This window comes from Tursiops truncatus, chromosome 15 (genome assembly GCF_011762595.2).
Source record: "Tursiops truncatus isolate mTurTru1 chromosome 15, mTurTru1.mat.Y, whole genome shotgun sequence".
NCBI lineage: Eukaryota > Metazoa > Chordata > Mammalia > Artiodactyla > Delphinidae > Tursiops > Tursiops truncatus.
This window is the reverse complement of record NC_047048.1, coordinates 79,195,236-79,217,542: the sequence shown is the minus strand read 5'-3', so window position 1 is coordinate 79,217,542 and position 22,307 is coordinate 79,195,236. Positions and strand designations below refer to the sequence as shown.

At 39.7% G+C, this 22,307-nt stretch overlaps 1 long non-coding RNA gene across 1 annotated transcript in view; it reads right to left on the bottom strand.

Moving 5' to 3' along the window:
- The window catches only part of LOC109551343 (uncharacterized), a 586,181-nt gene that overhangs the window by 136,003 nt on the left and 427,871 nt on the right, over positions 1-22,307 (bottom strand). Inside the window, exon 5 of the long non-coding RNA XR_012326518.1 lies at positions 8,782-8,880. This is a non-coding gene — a long non-coding RNA (uncharacterized lncRNA). The remainder of the gene's footprint in view (positions 1-8,781; positions 8,881-22,307) is intronic.

The window sequence follows — 22,307 nt, the reverse complement described above, 5'->3', positions numbered from 1 at the left end:
CAATAAAAAGGAAATGAGAAATACTATGAAAAAAACTAGAACAAGGTGAGGGAATAGACAATGATGGGGAAATGTTCTACCAGATAGGATGATCATGGATGTGACCCACGGGTAGAATTAAGGCAGATTTTGCCTCAACAGAAGAAAGAACTCATTAAGAATCCCATCAGGAGGCAAGCCCCACTTGGTGAAGTCTGGAGTAGAGAACTTGCCAAAGCTAAGTTCTGTATCAGAGCAGATTCTGTGATTCTAAACATAGAATCTGACAAGTAGTCCTCATATCAGCCTGTTCCAAAATTATACTTAATTATTGATAAAAATTTGGAAATATAAACTTGCAACTCCAACCAAAGCTACTATAGCCAGTACAAAGGACTTTTAATTTTGATGAATGAAACGTTTGCAACAGAAATTTATTGCATAATATTTCTAACATACTTAACCATTTGATAAAGAAAACTTATCTTGAAAGCTGCTATCTTCTCTCTGATTTGGAAATACATAGTAGGGAAAAAAGAATAGCCCCCTCTCTATCTTCTACAAAGATTGTTTCTTCTCATGCCAGGCAGGGCACCATTCCATTTCTTCCCCACCCAGACTTACATATTATCTATCATCAGATAGGAATACTGATATTATAGTGGCTTTATATATTGTGGTAATTAAATTAATATGTAGGCATATGTAATATAGGGCCTGCCATATTTAAGTTATGGTAGAATGACTGCATAAATGGCTGCAGTTCACCACCCTTCCCTGTACCTATACCCTTTGCCATGTGACACCGTAGCTCCTTCTGTCAAAAGGTGGAAGCTATTTCTCCACCCCGGGAATCTGGCATGGCCCTATTGCCTTGTTTTGACCAAAATAATGGAGCAGAAGTAAAGGTATACTAGTTCCAAGCCTACACCTCAAGAGGTCCTGAATGCTTTTGTTTTCTCTGGGAACCCTGTCTCCAGCATGAAAATAAACCCACTCTATCCTGGTAGATAATGAGGACCACATAAAGGAGACATGAGTAGATCTCAGCCAAGGCCTGCGGTTCGCTTATCTTGAACTATGACACGCCCGTATGAAGGAGCCAGCCAGCCTAGACCAGCCATGTCTCATCCGAAACTGTACAACTTCCTAATCAACCCATACACTCATGTCTTTCATCCCACTTTTGTATTTCCATTACATAGCAATAGTTAACTGAACCACACATGTTCAATACATGTTCTCTATCATCATCATCACCCTGCTACAAATACATAAAGATACCGCATAATAAAATATATCGTCTCAAAAAACGAAACACTTGAAATACAAAACATGTGATGGAGGTTTCTGTTCGTTAACACATCCTACTGGTTTATAGTGAGACTAGGAAAATAATAGTCCACAATTAAGGCATGAAGTGAATATCTATAGGATTCTGGACTTGGTCAAACAACTATGCACATAAACATTTTTCTGGGTTTTGAGAGTCCAGGTGAGCTGAGGATACAACCATTCTTTGTAGTGACCCACATGATCTGTTCCTTCTTTATAAAAGCATTAGGTGCTACCTGGACAATTTGCTGCTTGGATATGATTACACAAGTCTTATTCCCAAGTGTGCACTGATAAAAAAAAAAGAAAACAACTTCAAATTGGCAACTGAAATACTCTTAGTTGTTAAATTTTGTTATAGAGCTCTCCTTCTTAAAGAAATAATTAGAAAATTATATTTAGTCCATTAAAAACAGAATCAGGGAAAGAGAACGTGAACCTTAACACTTTAAGGAGAGATGGTTTCTGGAAAGTCTAGAATGAAATAACCAAAATAATCCTTTTAAATGTCTTCAGTAGGGTTCAATAAGATGTCTGTAATAAACAGGAGAAGAAATCCACAGCAAACCTGAAATGAGAACAAGGAAGCCAGCAAAGGGATGAACTACAGCAAGTAATGGAGCTATGAAGGAGGATGGCTATTTGAACACTAGCATCCACCTCTTCTCTCAGATTCCACTGAGATGCTCAAAGGGATATTGAGAAATTGGCATCAGCACTAGACACAGAAAATGGAAATAACACTGGCTATAAAGCAGTACACACAAAATTTGACTGAAAAAAGCCTCCATTTGTCCTGAATATAAACAAATATACTCCACCTGGGGAAGTAAAGACAAAAACATCTAGAATTCACAGAGGAAAGGAAGGCGTGAAAGGCCACTGGCATTGGGAGGGGACAGCTGGATCGCACCCAGTCCAGCGCAATGTGCACCAGGGCCCAGTGGCCACCATGAAGGCAGAGCCTGTGTCACTTTCTCCCTTCCTACCTTCAGCAGGTATGGTTAGACTGGGGCTGCTTCTAAGACTGACTCCAGGCTACTGCAATAGATAAAAAGAAAAATGCTTTACTAAAAAGGCAAACTCAGCCTGACTGCCCATTGCTCGACTCCTTCCAAATTCTCCCAGGTACCCAAACTGAGAAAATTAACTCTAAATTCAATCTCCATTTTTTCCTTATCTCTATATCTGTGCAGAACCCCACACAACCTTGAGAGATTTAGTAACTTGCTCAAGGTCACATAGCCTTGACGTTTGTTCAAAGAATGAAAGATTGATTCAAGATCATTTGCCCAACGGTCAACACCAATTTATAGCTATTAAACTTAAACAATTCTCAAATCAACGGCCAGCATCATGTTTACTAAATACTAATGGCATTATAATTAAAGTGAGATAAGCAAATTTTTAACTCTATTGTTTCAATTTTGCCAGTAATGAAAGAAGTACATATGAAATTGATTATATTTTTCCCAGAAAATATTCAATTATTTATAAATTTACAAATGGCCATGCACAGTTTCGATAAAGATATGGGAAATGACAGGATAGCCAGCTGACGAGGAGAGTATAACGTGGTACAACCCCTTAGGATGGGAATCCGGGTGTGTTTATAAAAAGCTCTAAAAACCATTATCTCTATTATTCTGCCAATTCTAATTCTAGGTATTTACCTAAAGGGAATAATTAGTAATGTGTGCAAAGATGTGTGTTTGCACAAGGGTATTTATAACAGCACTAATCATAACATTGAACAATTGAAAACAAACTGTCTGATAGTAAAGAATTGGGTTAGTAAATTTATGTGTATACACACAACAATCAATTTTTCTGCTACTGCCATTTTGAGCCAGATAATTGCTGCAGGGTTTTCCTGTGCACTGTAGAATGTCTAGCAGCATCCCTGATTTCTACTCACTGCTGTCAACAGCATTTGTGACAAACAAAAATGACTCCAGACACTGCCAAATATCCCCAGAGGGCAAAAATCACCCTTAGCTGAGAACCATTGATACATATATATCTTTCCATATACAGCAATATACAATTTTTATCTGTTAATACTTCAATAAAGCTGGGGGAAAAAATACTACACTTCAGTTGAAATCAGGATTTCACAATAAATCCCACCTCCCCCGCCCCGCCCCTTTAAAAAGAAAAGAAAAAGAGCAATGCTGTCAAAGAGCGTCTTGGAAATGGAAAAGTGTTGATTATAAATTGTCAAGCAAAAAGCAGGCAGACGACTAGTAAATATCTTATTTTGTGTATTAAAAATAACAGGAGAAGGATATATACCAAAATGTTAAAATCTGTTATCTCTGGATGGTGGGATTACAGTTAAACATTTTTTCTCTTTTGGTAATATATTTTCTTGTATTCTACAATGTAGCACAGGTTATTTTAATAATCAAAAAAAGTAAATTTAAAGTAAATATCTATAAAGGCTTTATCAGTCAGGTTCTGAGTTGGAAGAAGTAGAAACCATCTCTTGGTTACTGGAGTAGAAGGTATGTATTGGTTGGCTATTGTCTGGCTTACAAAAGTGATGATGAGAAGTCTAGGGAACAAGGCTTGAAAGGAACAGGAACCAAGCAGCAGCAGCATCCGTAGCCCAAGGCCAAGCTGCAGGAGTGGCCTCATCAGTGTGTTGCTGCTGGGTCCCAGTGCCACTAGTGCAGAGACACCACGGCCAGTGGACTCACTTTGGCTGCTACCTCCTAAAAATCACTGCTGTGAATGAGTTCCAGAGGTCCTGTCACTTCTGCATCACTTGTGCAAAATTCAGCATCTCAAGAGGGAGCCTCCCACTGCAAGAACCTAACTCACATGCCCATAGCTTAGCATCTGTGAGGTGGGGTGGGGCGGGGGTGGTGGTGGAATACATATATATGTTCACTTTATGCTTCTGAGGAAGGAGGTTGGGACTTCCTCCCGCCAAAGTCTTCATAGGAAGAAGTTCTAAAAAGAGTTGGGAGTTTGTAATCAAAAAAAAAAAAAGGCAGAAGGTTTTTTTTTAAGCAATATTTTCATCTTTCTACCTGTCTATATTTGCTAGATTTTATGTTTAGGAAACAGTGTTTCCTAAAAAGGAAAAAAGTGACCAAAACAATTCTTTAGTTCTATAATCAGGAGCAGCATCTACCTACCTATCCACACACAAAATAATACATGTATCTAATTAACATCACTCACTCATGTCTATTTCTAAGAAAGAGTTAACTCTAAGCATCAGAATTTGTTTTTAACATTTACTTTCATTCAAATCCAGGTGCTCACCCTGATATTCGAGGCAAGAGACCTGCTCTTCACTGTGGATGAACAAAATGCACGGTGTTGTCTGGTGCAGTGAGTATTATCAGTGAGGCCAGCAAAGGAATTGTCTTTTGTTTCTCTCTTTCAGAAAGAGCCAAGTGAAACCATTCAGTAAATAATTTAATGTGACCCCAATAAATACCGTCTTCCCCTCTCCTGAAGATATTTTAAATCTCTTGAAGTCCTGCCTCCCCAAGTCAGTAATAGGACTTATTTACAGATGAAAATATGCACCATTAACTTAATCCAAAGGAAAGGAAGTTGTCAGTCTTTTTTCAAGTGGATTAGATTTGTGTCAGCACTTTCCAATCCTCATCTTTGGGAGGTTGGTTTCTGTGAAGATGTAATAAGTTTTGAAGTCCATGAAACAAAGCAGTTGTTTAAGAGGGAATTAAAGAGCTTTATGCAACACCTTGACTTCTGGCCACTAGAAAGAACACACTCTATTGAATGGAGTGACGAGAAACTAAAGTCCACAGGTAATGCACAGAACTGTCTGCTATTAGTTTTATCCTGCACCACCCCTGCTCTCTCTATCCATTGACTGCTCATTGTTGTACCATCTAAAAGTGTCCCTGAAATAGAGAAAACTTTACTGGTTTAAGCTTGATCAACTTTTCTGGACACTTTTCATCCCATCTAAAAATGACAACTGGGAAGTAGGAAAGAGAATGAAACTCTAGGGTCTGGAGTAGGAAGTACAGAAGGGGTGGGGCTTGGAGCCACGTACTGTGGGATTGAGAGTCAAAAGGCTTTCAGTTTTTTTGCCTGAAAATGGAAAATGCTGAGCATAGCCAGTGGGACATGAGAGACTTGATACATTTTAACTGTTATTATTTTTGCTACATCTCCTACTTCTACTAGCAATGGGTAGAGAAAGGACAGAGGGACAGACAGGCACAAGAGGGCTTTCCCCGTTCACCATTAAATGAGCATCAGCAATTCCCAAATTTTGGCCCAGGGAAGGAAATGTGCATAAGTCACTATTAACTCCCTTTCTGATGACTTTAGAAATGGCAATGTTTCCAGTAATGGAAAGTAACTTCAAGTATCAAGCTGGTTAAGGCTGATGGTATGTGCTCATAATTTCATGCTACAGATAATGGTAAATGCTCTATTAGTAACATGGAAAGTTCCAAAAGCAACTGGGATTCTGGTAGCAGCTGCAAGGGTCATTAGCCATCTTCATTGATTTGTGCAGTTGGTTTGGAGGTGGTGATTCTTATACTGTACTGAGAAGCCGTTTTTGTGCTAAATGTAACTTTGTAATATCAAATGATATTTCAATATAAACACATTGGCTATTAGAACATACTAGTGGAAATCTACATAAACTAATGCTAAGTATGGAAAGCATGATGGGAATCGTAATCTATGGACCACTAACAAACTGGGCTGAGGCTTCAATGCGGGCCAGTATCTATGTCCAGCTGCTCACTCAAGCTCTCCTTTTGGGTAAGTAAAAGGCATCTCAAAAATCAAGTCAAACTGGGTTCCTGACATAATCCCTGCTCTTCTAAAGTACCCTCCCCACTCGTTAGATGCTAACTCCACACTGAACCCAGCTTTGATGTCATCCTCTTTCTTTTTATGCTCACATTCAGTTGATCAGCAAATCCCATCAGCTTTACTTTTAAATGTGTGCCCATCACCTCACCACTTATTTCCAGTGTAGTCCAAACCGCCATCATCTTTTGTCTGTATTATTCCAATAAAGATAATATTAACAAATAGGTGACAGTGTAATATGTGCCAGGCATGGTTCTATGTATTTTATATATAATACTTCGATTCATTCTCACATCAACCCTATGAAGTAGGTACTACTGTCCCTAATTTGTAGATGAGGGGACTGAGGCACAGTTTCTTGAAAATGGCAGAACTGGTGTCCTGGCTCCACTATTGTCTGACTCCACCATCAGCACCTGTTCTCAGCACAGCAGCTGTCATTTAAGTCCCATCAAGTCAGTCCTACACCCCAAACCTTCCAATGGCTTCCTATGTCACCTAGGAAAAAGCCAAGCCCCAAGGAAGGCCCACAGCATCCTAAATGACCGCATCTCCCACGGCTCCTCCCCTTCACTTGACCTCACCAGCCATAGCACTGGTCCCTCATTGTTCTGGAACATTCCAGGTATGCTCTGATTCAGGCCCACGCACAGAAATCCGCATTGCCCCCGCCCTCTCATCATCCAGGTCTTGACTCAAAGGTCACCTTCTCACTGAACTCAGCCCTGTTTACTATTTAAATTTGCACCTCTCCTCACCCCAGAATTTCCAATCTACTCTTCCGGATCTGTTTTTCTCCTTAGCAATCACCATTTTCTAACACACTATGTGTTTTACTTCTCTGTTTTATAATCTTTCTCCTCCTACCAACTACCAAAGGCCACTGATTTTTGTCTTCATTGCTGTGTCCAGCAATAGGGTCTGGCACATAGTACATGTTTAATACATACCCGTTGAATTAATGAATAAATATATAAGATAAAATAATTATGTGGCTTGAAAAATTATGTATATAAGTGTTTAGCTTTACAGGTGAAGCTTTGTAAAGAATGTATGCATATTTGTGATGGTTATAAAATGGACCCGTGGCTTATATACATTCCATTTAGTCAGGATACAGCGTAATCCTTTCTCTGCCAATCACACTGATCTTACTTTAACCTTTATATTCTACCTTATTCCTGCTTCTCTCCAAGACTATAGACCATTTTTTTGTCCTCGTTCTTTCTTCAGAGCTTCTTTCATTTCAATATTAATCTGATTTTGATGTATAAAAAGACTGGTGCGTTGGGTTTCACCCAAGGCAATTTATATTAGAAGCTCTTCACACACCCTAGGCCTGGCCCATGTAATCTATAAATTGGATGCTCATCTCTTAAATAATCAGGAAATAACTATAGTTTGAATTTACCTTCTCCTAGGAGGATTCTGAAAATCTGATCTATTTAATCCCAATTTTCCACTGCTATCATGTTTTTTCTCTAGTATTCCACATCTTTGGGTATTGTAGCTGCATTGTAACTACTTCAACGTCCTATTTCCTAGCCAGGATGTGGCTTCCACTAGCACAATTTTCTTTACAATATACTCAAAGTAAAATTGTACAGAATATTTGGATGTAGGTTTTCATTTTCAAAGGCTAATGTACAAATTTGCTTTATTTTATAAGCTTGCAACATCTTTGTATGATAAAAATATCCCACACATTTGAATTTCAGGCTTGTTATAACTCTAAGAAATCTTACATTCAGATGGTGTAAGGGATCAACAGAACAAATCACAGTAGGACTACTCTTGCTTTTGCTTAAATATGTCTACACGCCACTTAAAGGTTAGACTTTTAGCTTTAATGTTGTCAGAAGGCAAGGGAGCTTCTTGATGATTTCCATACCAATTAGCCTCCTCAGGGACTAAGGTTAAAAAAAAAGGCTAAAGAGAAATCTAAACTACCTCAAATTCAACATGTTTAGAACCAAACTCATGACCTTCCCAGCAAACTTGGTCTTCATCCCATATTTCTTTTCTCATACTCTTCTTATAATTAGATAAGTAAGAAACCAGGAATAAACTTTAGCGTTTTCTTGGTAACTCTCCATCCAACCCATTACCAATTCATATCAATTTCTGACAATAACTTCTATTTATCTTCATCAATACTCTAGTCAAAGCTGCAATCAGCATTCATCCCGGTCTACCTGCAATAGCTCATAATTTGTATGTTTATTCTGTCCTGCTCACAATCCAATCTTCATTCTAAAACCAGGGGGCTCCTTCAAAAACAAAAACTAATCATATCAGGCAAATACACGCTCTCGTCCTTAATATCACTTAAAAAAATTAATGGTTTTCCATTGCTTCAGTGAGTTTTCATTGCTTATTGCATTAAAGAAAATCCCCTGAATACAGGCAACAGGGTCCTGCCTGTTCTGGTCCTTGCCTACATTTTCGGCTGTGTCTCTATCCTTACAGGGCCACTCTCCAACCAGCCACAGGGACTGTGCTCTCCTTGGCCATAGGGTTTTTGCACCTGCTAGTCCCCCTGTCCAGGATATTTTCTTCCTCCTTTTTATTTTAAGGAAATCTTCTTAGATCTACATGACATAATCACATACCTCTATATGCTGGAGTTCACATTTGTAATCTTACCTTCATTTCAGAGTTGGCTGTGTGAGGGCGGAGACTGGGTCCAATGCATCTTTGGCAATTTTCACTTAATAGGAACTCCTTGTGCTTCAGTTGCTTCACCTATAAAGCAAGGAAAATAACGTGTACTTCACAGGGTTTCTTTAACTATTAAATGAGACATATCAACTTCTTAGGACAGTACCTGAATCATACAGAAACAGCTGTTGAATGGTAGCTACTGTTATTGTGCCTCTTGTTTTCTAACCCCTATTCTCCAGGGCTCTGCAGTTCATAAACAGTGGTTGCTCTACGTATATCAAGAAGATTGGAAGATTGAGTAGCTTTCTAACTTAGATGCCAGATGAGGCATCCTTAAATTAGCCTTTCACAGCTGGACTGAAAGTCTGAGTCCATGCATCACATCTAATTGTACAGCTCTTCCAAGCTCTTGCCTTGGTTTGCTTTCTAAGTACTATTTAGTAGCACGTGCATTCTCCCTAGAGGCTGGCAGGGAGGGATTCAACTGAAGCGTGAAACTTTAAATCAACATTTTGTTTCTTAATGGGAAATTCTTCACTGCTGTTTAAAGGTCCTCTTAACTGACAAACATAATATGCCATTTCAGGGTATCAATGACCAACCCTGCAGATAATAAATCATCAATGACATTTTCAACCTCAGTAATCATGCCTTTTGTTTGCAGCTTCTTGATGTTTCAAACTCAAGTTGAGCCATTTGAGGAGTGAATTAAAAAGAATCAGTTACAAATTTGTAAGAGTTTACTGGGAAGGGAAAATCGCTTTGGAAAGTGGAGGGCCTCACAGCCCAGTATGGCTGATGGCAGGAAAAATAAAACAACAACAACACAGGCAACATGTTGAGCTGTGTAGAAGATATTGTTGATTTCCTGCTTGGATCCCCTTTGCCAGAGGGGTGTACCCATCTCCAAATTGCTAGGATTGGTGGGAGCTCACAGCTCACAGCTATACCCTTCTTGGGAGAACTTCCCAGGTCCCAACAGGACTCACCTCACCTAGAAATGCCTGACAGACAGTAACCTTCTTCCCTCCCTGAGGGCCCACAGCCAATGACTGACTGGCTATTACAGTGGCATAAAAAAACCCAATCGTCTTCTCAAGCTGGGACAACTTTGTGGTGCTACTTAGGCTCCAGAGTTCCCTATGGGATCAGGCTGAGTTGAGTCAGCACCTAAAACCACATCTTAACTTTTCACTCTGCCCTATCCTGCTTCCTTCACATCCTTAGAAGTTTCTCCTGAGAGCACCCCCTTAATAAATCAGAATCTGTCTCAGATACCACATCAAGAAAATCTGACCTAAGTCCACTGTGATCACTTCAATCCACCACTCAAGCAGATCTAAGTATAGAGACTAGAAGATCTAAGGTTCACATTGGAGCGTTTTGGAAGGAGCCACGACAAACACAAGCAAAAAAGCAGAAGGTAGAGTTTTAGTCTGCATGAAGCAATGATCTACTGATATTGAGTCTGCGTGATCTGGCCTCTGGTGACATGAACCAGAAAATCTCTTTGAACTCTAAGATCTAAAAATCCATACTGTCCAGCAGAGGACTGACTGGCTGAAGGAAAATCCAGCTAAAGCTATTTTTGGTTGTTCAGATCTTCTGTGCTTAGACTGGAGAAATAGCAAGGCCTCTTGAGGAATAAAACAAGTAAGAAGACTATAAAGCTGGCTATTAGGGACTGTCTCAGCAAAAGGGATTTTCCCAGATTGAATCAGCAAAAAATGATCATTCAAAAAATCTGGCAGATATGAAGAAGGCCTTGTTAAAAGAGTACCAATAGCTTTCAGAATACATAAAATACAGCAGGTGAAAAAAATCAATGGAGAGTTATTTTTCAGGGCTTCCCTGGTGGTGCAGTGGTTAAGAATCCGCCTGCCAATGCAGGGGACATGGGTTCGAGACCTGGTCCGGGAAGATCCCACATGCCTCGTGGCAACTAAGCCTGTGCACCACAACTACTGAGCCTGTGCTCTACAGCCCATGAGCCACAACTACTGAAGCCCGCGTGCAAGAAGAGAAGCCACCACAATGAGAGGCCTGTGCACCACAATGAAGAGTAGCCCCCACTCGCCGCAACTAGAGAAAGCCTGCGTGCAGCAATGAAGACCCAACGCAGCCAAAAATAAATTAATTAATAAAAAAATAAAATAAAGTGATATAGATCTAACATAATTAAATTATCCATTTAAAAAAAAAGAGTTATTTTTCAGGTTTTTGTGTTGGTAGATGTTTAAAGATTCTGTTGCTATGATGATGCCTCTGAGCAACTTTTAATAAAAACAAACATCTTTCCCCAGCTGTGTTTTGAAGCACATTTTTCATGTGTTTGAGCATATTATAATCCATTTAACATAGCTTTTAATTTTTTTTTGAAATGATGATTGTCAACTGCTGAATATTTTTCTGTTGTTTATTTGTTATTCCAGTTATTCTTGGTGTCTTGAACGTAGAGAAATTTAAAACTAACTTTGCAAAAAGTGGTATCTCTTGCCCTAAAGGCAGAGGTAACAAAAAAAAAAACCCAAAAACCAAGCCTTATCCCCAGAACACAACTACCCTGAATTAGGAGGTGGAAAAACTATCAAAAGTTGCTAACCACACGGGAAACATTTTCTGTGTAGAGGAAAAACTGGTAAAGGGTATTTTCAAATTCAAATTCAAAGACGGAGAAATGCAGGTTATAAAAATCAGTATGGCACTTAGGATAGTGGTAATTAAACAACTATATTTAATGATTTGTTAAATATTTAATCAGCCTGGAATCCTCCACGCCCAGGACTTTTAGTGGCTGATTCACAATTTTATTATACAGATCTCTCAGCGTATAAGCTGTCTCTTCCGGGAGGCCTCTCCTGAGTCCCAGTCTGCATGGCCATTCAGTCATGCTCTGTAACACCATTCTGTTCTATCTCCCTGCACAGTTGCACTCCAGAAACCATCCATTTGTTTATCTCCCTAATGATCAGCTTGGTTACTTTCCATCCCTTTCTTGTAGTTGTTTCCACCTCCTGTCTAGAACAGAGTTGGCTCTTGGTAGGTATTCACCAAGTGCTCATTAGTTGAATACATGGAGAAATATCCCCCACTAGACTCATAGTTCATAGTTCCAATAAAAGAAAAGATTAGGTCTCTTTTGTTCAATGCCTTGATTGTATCCTCGGTGCCTGGAATGAAGTAGGTGCTCAATAAACATCTGTTGAATACATAAATTCTCCTGGACACTGAGGATAGAGTGGAAAGCAAATAAGAAGTAGTCCCTGGCCTTGAGGCTATTGTTAAATCAATAAACAATACTTGGAGTGGTTCATGTTTAGAATGAATGGGCCTCCACCCTGGAGTGAGACTTAAATCTGTTTAGCTGTGAATGGCTTAAAGACTGAGTGTGCACATTGTAAATACTATTTAGGGATATTTGATATCAATTTGTATTTTCTTCTCACAAGAATCTGGGATAAGAAAATGTTCTCTGTTCTCATGTGATCAGACCAAGTCTAGTCTCTTCTGAAAGTCTACTTTGTAGACCGTGCCTGACCCCTCTTCCATGTCACCTGCACTGGGGCTGGCTGATTCCATTTTTCAGGAATATATTATTACATGCTGCTTTTTATAGACCTTATTACTTCACTCGCTCAAGAGTTCACTTTAGCTTCAATTTTTATCAGTTGGTATCTATGAAAGTTTTGTTTCTTCCAACAACATGTTGTGAAATTCCAGAGGAATTGCTAATCCAAGGGGGTGACCTTGGTCCCTTTGCTTGGCTCTATAGACACTGCTTTCGCCAGAGTAATTAGTTGTCTCCAATGGTTGTTTTCTTTTTGCTCAAAGAATGGAGAACAATTCAACTCATTTTTACTAGTAAATTCAATTTTCTGTAAGCGTCCTTGCCGAAAGTAGATTTTCCCATTATTCAGCTCCACGACACTTCTCTTAGACCACGATTGTGTCCCCTGGACAGGAAGAGTCTAATCTGTTCAGCCATTCCATGCCTGATAGCATGCCAGCTTCTCAGGCCCACCATGTGTGCTGTCTTGAAGGCTTCCCTCACTCTCACCCCATCTGTACTGCCCTGGCCTCTGGCTCCTCCTGATCTTCTTATTCTTGTATAGAAGCTTAATATCTAATGACCCTCTTACCATATTCCTTAATATTTGTGATTTCATGGCTGCTAAATCTCTTATATTTGTATAACATTCTTGGAATAACACAAATTTAGTCTTGGAGGTAATAGTATTGGAAGGCATATTAGTGGTTTCTAGGGGTTGGGAACTGGGGCAGGAGAAAGATGGCAGTGGTTAAAAAAGGAAAACACAAGGGATCTTTGTGATGTTGGATCTGTCCAGTATTTTGACTGTGTGATGGATACACAAAACTACACACACGGTAAAATTGTATAGAACTAAATACAAGGAGATGCACACACAAATAAGTAAGTAAGATTAAGAATGTCCGATAAGACCAGTGGATTATATCAATGTCCATATCCTGGTTGTGATATTATAGCATAGTTTTACAAAATATTACTAGTGGGGAAACTGGATAAAGTGTACACGCAGTCTCCTTATATTATTTCTTAGAGTTGCACACGAATCTGCAATTATCTGAATAAATCTTTCAATTAAAAATGAATTGGAAATGAAATATAAAGATGTATGGTGGGAGAAGAACAAAGTGGAAGGAAAGAAGAGGGGAAAAGGGAAGAGGGAGGAGGAGGGAGGGGAAGAAGTTAGTGGAGGTGAGAATACAGAAGAGCAGGTGAAAGAAGAGAGGGAAAGGAGGAGAATAAGGAAAGGGGCTGGGGAGGGAGAGGAAAGAGAGGTGAGAAAAGAGGTGGGCAGAGAAGGGAAGGAGGAAGGAGGGGGGAATGAGGAGACCTGGAAGAGGAGGAGAAGCAACTAGCCTTGAGGATCTCTGCTTACTGTAGATGGCAAAGGGGAAACCTCCCGACTCAGCAGAGACCCTGACTGCCTAATGCCATCACCATTCAGTAAATACCCATTGGGGGACATGGAGCGTCCCTCAAGTTTAGGAATGAGATCTCCTTTCCCACAGCTGAGCATGTTCTAAAGGCATGTTACCTTAGTGGAAGACTGGGCATTTCCCACTCAGGCAGAGACAATTGTTGAATTCGTCCTCTTTATGGCTCTAGACCCTGACAAGTATTGCTCCAGTAGCTTTAAAATGAAATTCAACAAAATAAATCCAAAACACAACCAATACACTCATATTGCTCCTGAGTCTTCGGATGGTCCCTTGCCTGTTTGCCAGTCCTCTGTGCCAAAGGACAAGCTAACTAAAAATCCAACTAGCTCTTCAGCCATAACTGACTAATTGGACAATTTTGTTGGCTGATGAGAGTACTGTGTTCTCATCTACATCATGAAGGCAGCATGGTATACTTTATAAAAGCATGTTTTCAGAGCCAGACAGACCTGGGCTTAAATCCCAGCAGTGTCACTTTGGGTAAGTCACCTAACCTCTCTGAGCTGTAGGTATTTCATTAGTGAGGGATAATCGTTGCCTCATTACAGGGCCATTATAAAAATGAGAATATTATTGTATAGGGAGCCCATGACACACAGGAGCTCCTAACAAAAGTATTTTGCCCTATTTCTATCCTAAAAGGAGTTGTATCAATAAGAGTTAAATATTTTGAACAATTAATGTGGCGTTAGGAAATGAATTAGGTATCAGAAATGCTAAATCATCTTCGATGTAGTTTTGCAATGCAGGTATTCCCAACTTGATTTTACCACTGATGAAACTAAGGTTTAGGAAACTTAAGTAAATTGCCTACGAGGACATGGAGTGCAGGTATCAGAGCTCAATTAACACTCAGGTCTGTCTACCTAAAGTTCTAGAGGCTCTCTAGTCAGGCTCTGTCTGCAGTTTCATTCAAATATTTGATACTGGGTTCTTTGACTTGCAAGAGGAAGGGAAGGAAATGGAAGAGAATGGAAGGAAATGGGTAGGGAGGGGTTGGGAGGGGAGGGGAGACGAAGGGAGGAGAGGGAACCTTGGAACAGAAGGAAGGGTTCCCTGTTACTCTATGCTGTGGTGCTATGGCTGGTTCCTTCAGTCCTCCTTTCACCGTGAAAGCCCTGGCTCACGGAAGACAGAGGCAACCAGGAAGAAGCAAGCCAACCATGATGATGATGTACAGACACCGTCATCACCTTCCATCATCCAACCAACCAGAAAGTGTAACAGCTGGTTCCCCTCTTCCTGAAGCACATTCCTGTTTCCACTTTCTTACCTGATACTGGGTATGAGACTGGACAGGTCAGGGTGGATGCTACAAAACCTCCACACTTTGCGCTCTCTCCTTTGTTTAGTGCTCATCTTGTCAGGTCTTCCATTGCCCTTTCCTGACAATGCAGGTGCTCACTGCTCTGTTCTTTTCTAGATTCATCCTTTACCACTTTTGTCTGTATCACCTCTTCTAGTGCACCAATACTTTTAATTTAGTAATTTTTTTTTTGGTTGTTTCAAGCAGTCAAGTTTCACCCTCCTCCTCAACACTCTTGTAAGATTATCAGATTGAAGGACTGTACTTTCCTTATTTTCTATTCTCAGTGGCTAGAGAGTGATAGGACATTCTGGGTATGCAGTTATATTCTTCTCAGGGAATTAAACTATAAAATTACAAAGCCCGTTCTGACACTAGAAAAAATAAAGTAAATTAATGTGCAGAGCAATGGCTAGAAGACAGTGACATATTTTGAAATCTTAGTCACACTACTAATGACTAATAAGATTATATTTGCTATTATTTTGGTGTAAATATTGGAGACTGCTCCTTTCAGTATTGGTGACTGGCATCTAGCACACGTCAGGAAATCAATTAAAATGTAGTCATTATTGATATATAATCACCTCATGGAATATAGGGTGCACTTATTTAGTCTACTGCATTTATTCACATATTTTTTCAATGAAAATATTAGGTATCTATATGCCAAGATATACACAGATAAAGGCAGTAGAGCCCCTGCCCTCAATTACTCATGGTAGATGGCGTGAAAACAGACACATAACTGAAAATAAACAAGGATGTTTCACTCTTTGACCACTCTGGATAATGGGAAATTTACTGTTTCAGAACTCTGACATATCCATAATATGTATGCTTTTCAGATATATTAACTTAAGAGAATGCATTTTTCTCATGTTGTTTGACTCCAAATCAGTTCCATTTCTTCAGTAATGCCAGGGAAAAAGAAAACATTATTGTCAATGTTTTATTAACGGCACCAACATTGCTGCTTTTCATTACACAGAGCACTTGGGGGTACCTGGAGGAGGAATGCCCACAAAGAGAAACCAATTCTGTTCTCTGTTCTACTGATCTGCAAGGGAAATAATTCCAAAGATATGCTGGTTGGGGAGAGAAACTGAACTTCCTGGGTTAGCTTTATAATAGTATTTCTAAACAGAGCCATCTATATAAGCACCAATACCCATGATGGATTGGTTCTCATTTCCATGAGGAAGTACAATTTCTCTGAGAGTGAGAATATGGTCTGGAAATCAACTCCGAGAGCAAAACAGTCTTTAGAGGTTGTAACCTGATTGTCAGACACTCTTGTCTCCTTGAACAAAAATCACATTTCATCCAGCACAGACGTCTATTATTACTCCTATTTCTATTGAAGCTTCATTTTGTAACTTGAAGTTTTGTATGAATTGGCAAACAGAGTTTCTTTGACTTTTTTTTAAAATACACACACCAACAAAGATATTATTAACATTCGATCACCATGAATGTATATACATATACATTATGTCTACAAAATTTAATGCATTTTTACAGTTTTGAATAAAATTATCTCAAAATAAATTAATAGAATATTATAATAGCATCATAAAACAGCATGTGTCAGGAACTATGATAGCCTATTAGGAAACTTGCACAGAATACCCTAGGACATAGCTACGGGAGATTTTACTTAGCTTGTTCCTCTAAGCCCACACATAAGCAGTGAGCTACATAAGACAACATTTGATAAGGGAAGTAGAGAAAACAGATAAATGGCTCCTTTTACTGTTACCCTGGCACTGCTGGTGGGGCCACACATTGGTACAACCCTTCTGGAAAACCACGTGGCATTGTCTGCTGAAACTGAAAAGGCACATAACTTACAGTCGGACATAAACTTGTAGACCAAAGGACTGGCCCAAGAGCGTTTATACCACAGCGTTTATAATAGCAAACAAATAGACCCAATCAAGTGGCTTTCAACTTGAGACTAGATATTTTACCAAAAAACAAAACCAAAAAATCTTCTTACAATGAAATTAATGACCTAAAGGCCTAGAGGATGGGTCAGCAAACTTTTTCTTAAAGAGCCAAGAAGTAAACGTGTTAGACTTCACAGGCTATGAAGCAAAATTGAGGATACTATGTAGAGACTTGTATAGCTATTATGTTTATGTAACTATTTAAAATATCACCATTTAGGGCTTCCCTGGTGGCGCAGTGGTTGGGAGTCTGCCTGCCGATGCAGAGGACATGGGTTCGTGCCCCGGTCCGGGAAGATCCCACATGCCATGGAGCAGCTGGGCCCGTGAGCCATGGCCGCTGAGCCTGTGCGTCCAGAGCCTGTGCTCCGTAGCGGGAGAGGCCGCGGTGTTGGGAGGCCCGCGTACCAAAAAAAAAAAAAAAAAAATCACCATTTAACAATGAGGAAAAAAACCATTTTTAATTAGCTGGCTGTAAAAAAATAAATAACATACAATAAAATATAAAATAAAATAATGAAACAAAATATAAATAGTGAGCTAGGTTTGGCTCCTGGGAGGTTGTTTGCTGACCCCCATCCCAGACGTCACATCAATATAGGTGATTCTGAAATATGCAATGTTGAGTAGTGGGAAAAAGTAGTTGAAGAATACATTACGCATAATTCCACTTATAGAAATTCCAAAAGGCTGCAAAACTAAGTCATATGTTGCTTAGGACTATACGCGTGTAGTATAACTACAAAGAAAAAAAGAGAGTGATGAATCACAATTTTCACCGTCGTCATGGCTTGTCCGTGGGGTGGAAGATGAATGGAATTGTGAGCAGCACAGGATGTGGGAAGGGTGGGTATTGACAAAACTCTATTTCTGAAGCTAGAGGATGAACATAGGTGTTTATATTTTTCCTCATATCTTACATGTGATATAAATATATACTTTTGTACATACTAAATAATTAATAACAACTTAAAATGAAGATTAAATGTCATTTTATGAGTATTATACTAATTTTTTTTTTTTTTTTTTTTTTTTTGCGGTACACGGGCCTCTCATTATTGGGGCCTCTCCCGTCACGGAGCACAGGCTCCGGAAGCGCAGGCTCAGCGGCCATGGCTCAGCGGCCATGGCTCACGGGCCCAGCCACTCCGCGGCATGTGGGACCTTCCCGGACCAGGGCACAAACCCGTGTCCCCTGCATCGGCAGGCGGACACTCAACCACTGCGCCACCAGGGAAGCCCTATTATACTAATTTTAAGTGACAAAGGAAATAAAACAACTGGGTCACAAATCAGAGACATCGCATCCAACAACTTATATAAAGAAGACTTACTAAAATAAATCTGGGTGGCAGGGAAAAACATCTGCTTCACATCACGTTTGAAACTTTGCCCTAAAATTTCCAAATGAGGAAAATAAATCCCTTACCTGTGACCACACTCACGTGGCTGAATCACCAATGCGACTGAGCTGCATAAATCTCTTGGTCTGCTTTTGTGCTTCTTTGCTCCAATGAGAACTTTGAAACTGTCTGAATATCAAGTTCTGGCAACACTTCCACAGGTGAAAAAATAACATAAACTGAAGAGAGTGCCTCCCTTGGTCCACAGAATGGCATCTGTGATGATTTCAGTCAGGGCTCGCATTAACTTAAAGAGGCCATTGCACCCGTATCATACCTTTATCTCTGCTCTCTGACATTTGTTCATAAATAGTGGCACCAACAATCAGGAGAGGCTTTGTGGTTCAGGGGAAGGGGGGTGACAGCCTGGGACAGTTCACTTGATCAATGTCACTACTGGTGTCAAGAGATGGTCATTACTGCTCGGCAGATTTATTGCCTGGGTCAAAGCAAATTACTTTCTCTTCCTTTAGCCCTGGCTCCCGAGGTTCTTAATCTTTCTCCTATGCTTTGCCTTCTTTCTTGCTTGTGTTCAGGCTATGGGCAACACCAAAACTTTTTTTTTTTGATCGAGGGAGTCAATTAGCATGATAATTGACATATTAGAAATTGTGAGTTTATGAAGGATGAATACAATTGTTGAATTCAACAATCAAAATTCATAAAACCAAAAACACCCTCTTTTATGTAATCACATCTCCCTAATTTGCAGCAACTTCCTTACTGGGTATTTACCTACAATGATCATGCCTGTTTCCGTCACCTCCATTCAAATCATAATTATTCATACTAATTACACATATTTTTCCATCATGTTTTTATTTTTCATTGATTTGTTTTAAATTCATCTACTTCAGCTCTATTGGTCTTCAATAGCAAGCTTCCGACATACAGTGACCCTACCTGGTAATGATTTTGCCACCACAGGAATCATTCCATAAATGCCCGTTTCACAAAGATGCAGGTATCTGATGTCTGATGTGCTGTACGACTTTCTGAATAAACCAAGCTTTTCCATAAATATATGACATTGTGGGGCGTGGTGCTGAAAGGACACTGGTTAAGAGGGAAGCCACACCTCATGTACAGGGAACAGCTACTGCTCCACCCCGGTGGTGGGCTCAGAGATGCCACATCTTACTCTTCGAGAGAAGGAAGAGATTTATATTTTTAAGTAAAATTTCCTGTTTTTAAGAATATCAGGAGGGTTCAACAAAGCATATGAGTTAGCCAAACTTAGCTAAAGGTAGCTGTTCTTTAACTTCTGCCATGTTATTTATCTGTTTCTATACTTTTCTTGAGCCATTCTGTAACTCTTTTTTCTTTTTAAAACATCTTTATTGCAGTATAATTGCTTTACAATGGTGTGTTAGTTTCTGCTTTATAACAACATTCTGTAACTCTTGAATTCACTCCCTGACCCCTTCTACACTTGAAATCCATACTCAAGCCCTGCTCAGAGGTCACCTCCCAGTCATTTCCTCTGCAATATTTCTAAAGTGCAGCACGCTTCGCTTTCGGTATGTATCTTCTCAATACTTCCTTAACAGTTAGTTATGTGCCCATCTGCCTGTACCCTTCCTCCGCTAGAAGTCTCAGCCCTGGGGGTCAGGCATTATTTATCTCCTTAGCTCCATGAAGCTAGGCTAGCTCTGTACTGTGCACATTAGAAGCCACTCGCGTCCAGCACGTAGCTATGGGCCTCCCAGCTATGGACCAGGCACTGTTATTGGTGCTGTTGCAGCAGAGAGCAGATCAAAGTCCAAGAGCTCATGAAGCTCACATTCAAGTAATAGAGAGAAAAAAAGTCAAGAAAATAGAAAATTAAAAGAGAAGACAGGACTCCTAACCTAGCTCATACAAACCAGAAATTGTCTTCAAAGTTTTTCATTTTTGGTACACACGGGCGATGTTCAGAAAGAGAATCTGTAATCATACTCTCAAAGGGATCCATGACCTCAAATAAACAGAAACAAACACCTGACAGCAATATTGTTCTAAACAAACAGTAAGATAGATGCCTGTTCCCTCACTTCCCTTCAATCTTCTTTCACATCAAGCAGTCCTTATAACCAGCTACTTCTTAGTAGTAAGAACTTGAACTTACATAACTTATTTGCAGTTTTCAAAGCACATTTCCTTACATGACTTATTCTTGCTCCTGTAAAAATGCTGTGAAAGAGTTATTACCATCACAGGGCTTTGCAGATGGGAAAGTGAGGTTCAGAGACATTAAGTGGCTTCCTCAGCATCACGTGGCTTGTCTGGCACTAAACCGACTCCTAACTCCTGACCCAGCATCTCACCACACCATTGCATGACCTCAAATTGTCTTTGTGACAAACCTAAACCACTTCCCATCCCACGTGTGTCTCTTCATATGGGAATCATTGCTGACGAAAGACATAATCTCAATACAATAAATTTCTCTAATCAACCCTATTCGTTTCCTCCAATGTCTAATTCTTATTCACTATATTTTCCCCCCACGGGCTTAATTATCTGAATTATTATTTACTTTTTTTTAACCTCAAAAGTAACTTTTTAAAATATTAGAAGGAAGCACTTTAGATAACCCAGAAAGCTTTTAAAAAACTGTATAATTTCCAGAACACAATCCAGATCTATTAAACTGTGGTGCCTGGCAGACAGTTCCTGGGAATCTGTATTTCAAGTAGTTTTTGAAAATGATGGTAGTGCAGCCATCTCAAGGACTGGCCTTTGAGAAACAGTGCTTGAATCATTTATTCATATGCTCCACCCTTTTTCCCAAATCCCAGGCACCTCAAACAGAATCCAACTCTAATGAGGTTCTGAGCAAACTTCTGTATTTATGACTGAAATACTTATCTTAAAAGAAATAAGCATTATATATATATGTATGTATATATGTATATGAAATGCATATATATATGATATATATATATCAGTGAGACATTTTGCTTTAGTGAGACAAAGGTGGTTCTGGACATTATGATACTTAATGCAAAACAACTTACACAAAAAAGTGAATTTTGAGAGGTGAATGACATGAAAGAATAGTTGCCTGAGCAACATTTTTCTGTTTAGGAGGTAAAGGAGTGGGGGTAAATCTCATCAGATAGTAAAACAGAAGGAAGAAAAGTGTCTCCTCCACTTTCCTGGTCCTCTACCAGGGAGAAAGCAGTAGGTGTGAAAGGCCACGTGGAGGGAAGATTGTTCTTTCATTGTTCAGAGGCTCAGTGATGTTGGACAGATGCCAAGATACAACTCTCACTATGGTGATTGACACACAAGCTAACTACAAGACCATTTTCATTACGCGGATGAGAAGCAACCCTTGAACAAATCAGGTTTGAACTGTGTGGGTCCACCTATATGTGGATATTTTTTTCAACAGTAAATACTGCGGTACTACACGATCAGAGGTTGGTGGAATCCATGAATGTGGAACCAGGGATACACAGGAACCAGGGATGAGGAGGGTCGACTATAAATGACACACAGATTTTTGACTGTGCAGAGGGTCGTTGCCCCTCACCCCTATGTTGTTCAAGGGTCAACTGTATATATGTGTGTGTATATATATATATATATATATATATATATATATATTCCCCCCGCCAATTCTCTTTTAGCTATGCTTCTTTGAATCAATCTGCTCTTCTCTTTCATAATAGGTGACTTTCTGGAAAGATGGCCATAATAACCCCAAGCACGCATGCTTGCACCTCATGATGCAAGAACTACAGAGGTCTACCTCTCAAATTCCAGTTTGTAATGTTCTGGATAAAGACAGATTGGCCTGGCCCAGGTTACTTCCCTAGAAAGATGTGATCCTATGATTGCCTAGCCTGTATGTAGGTCACTGACCAACCCCTG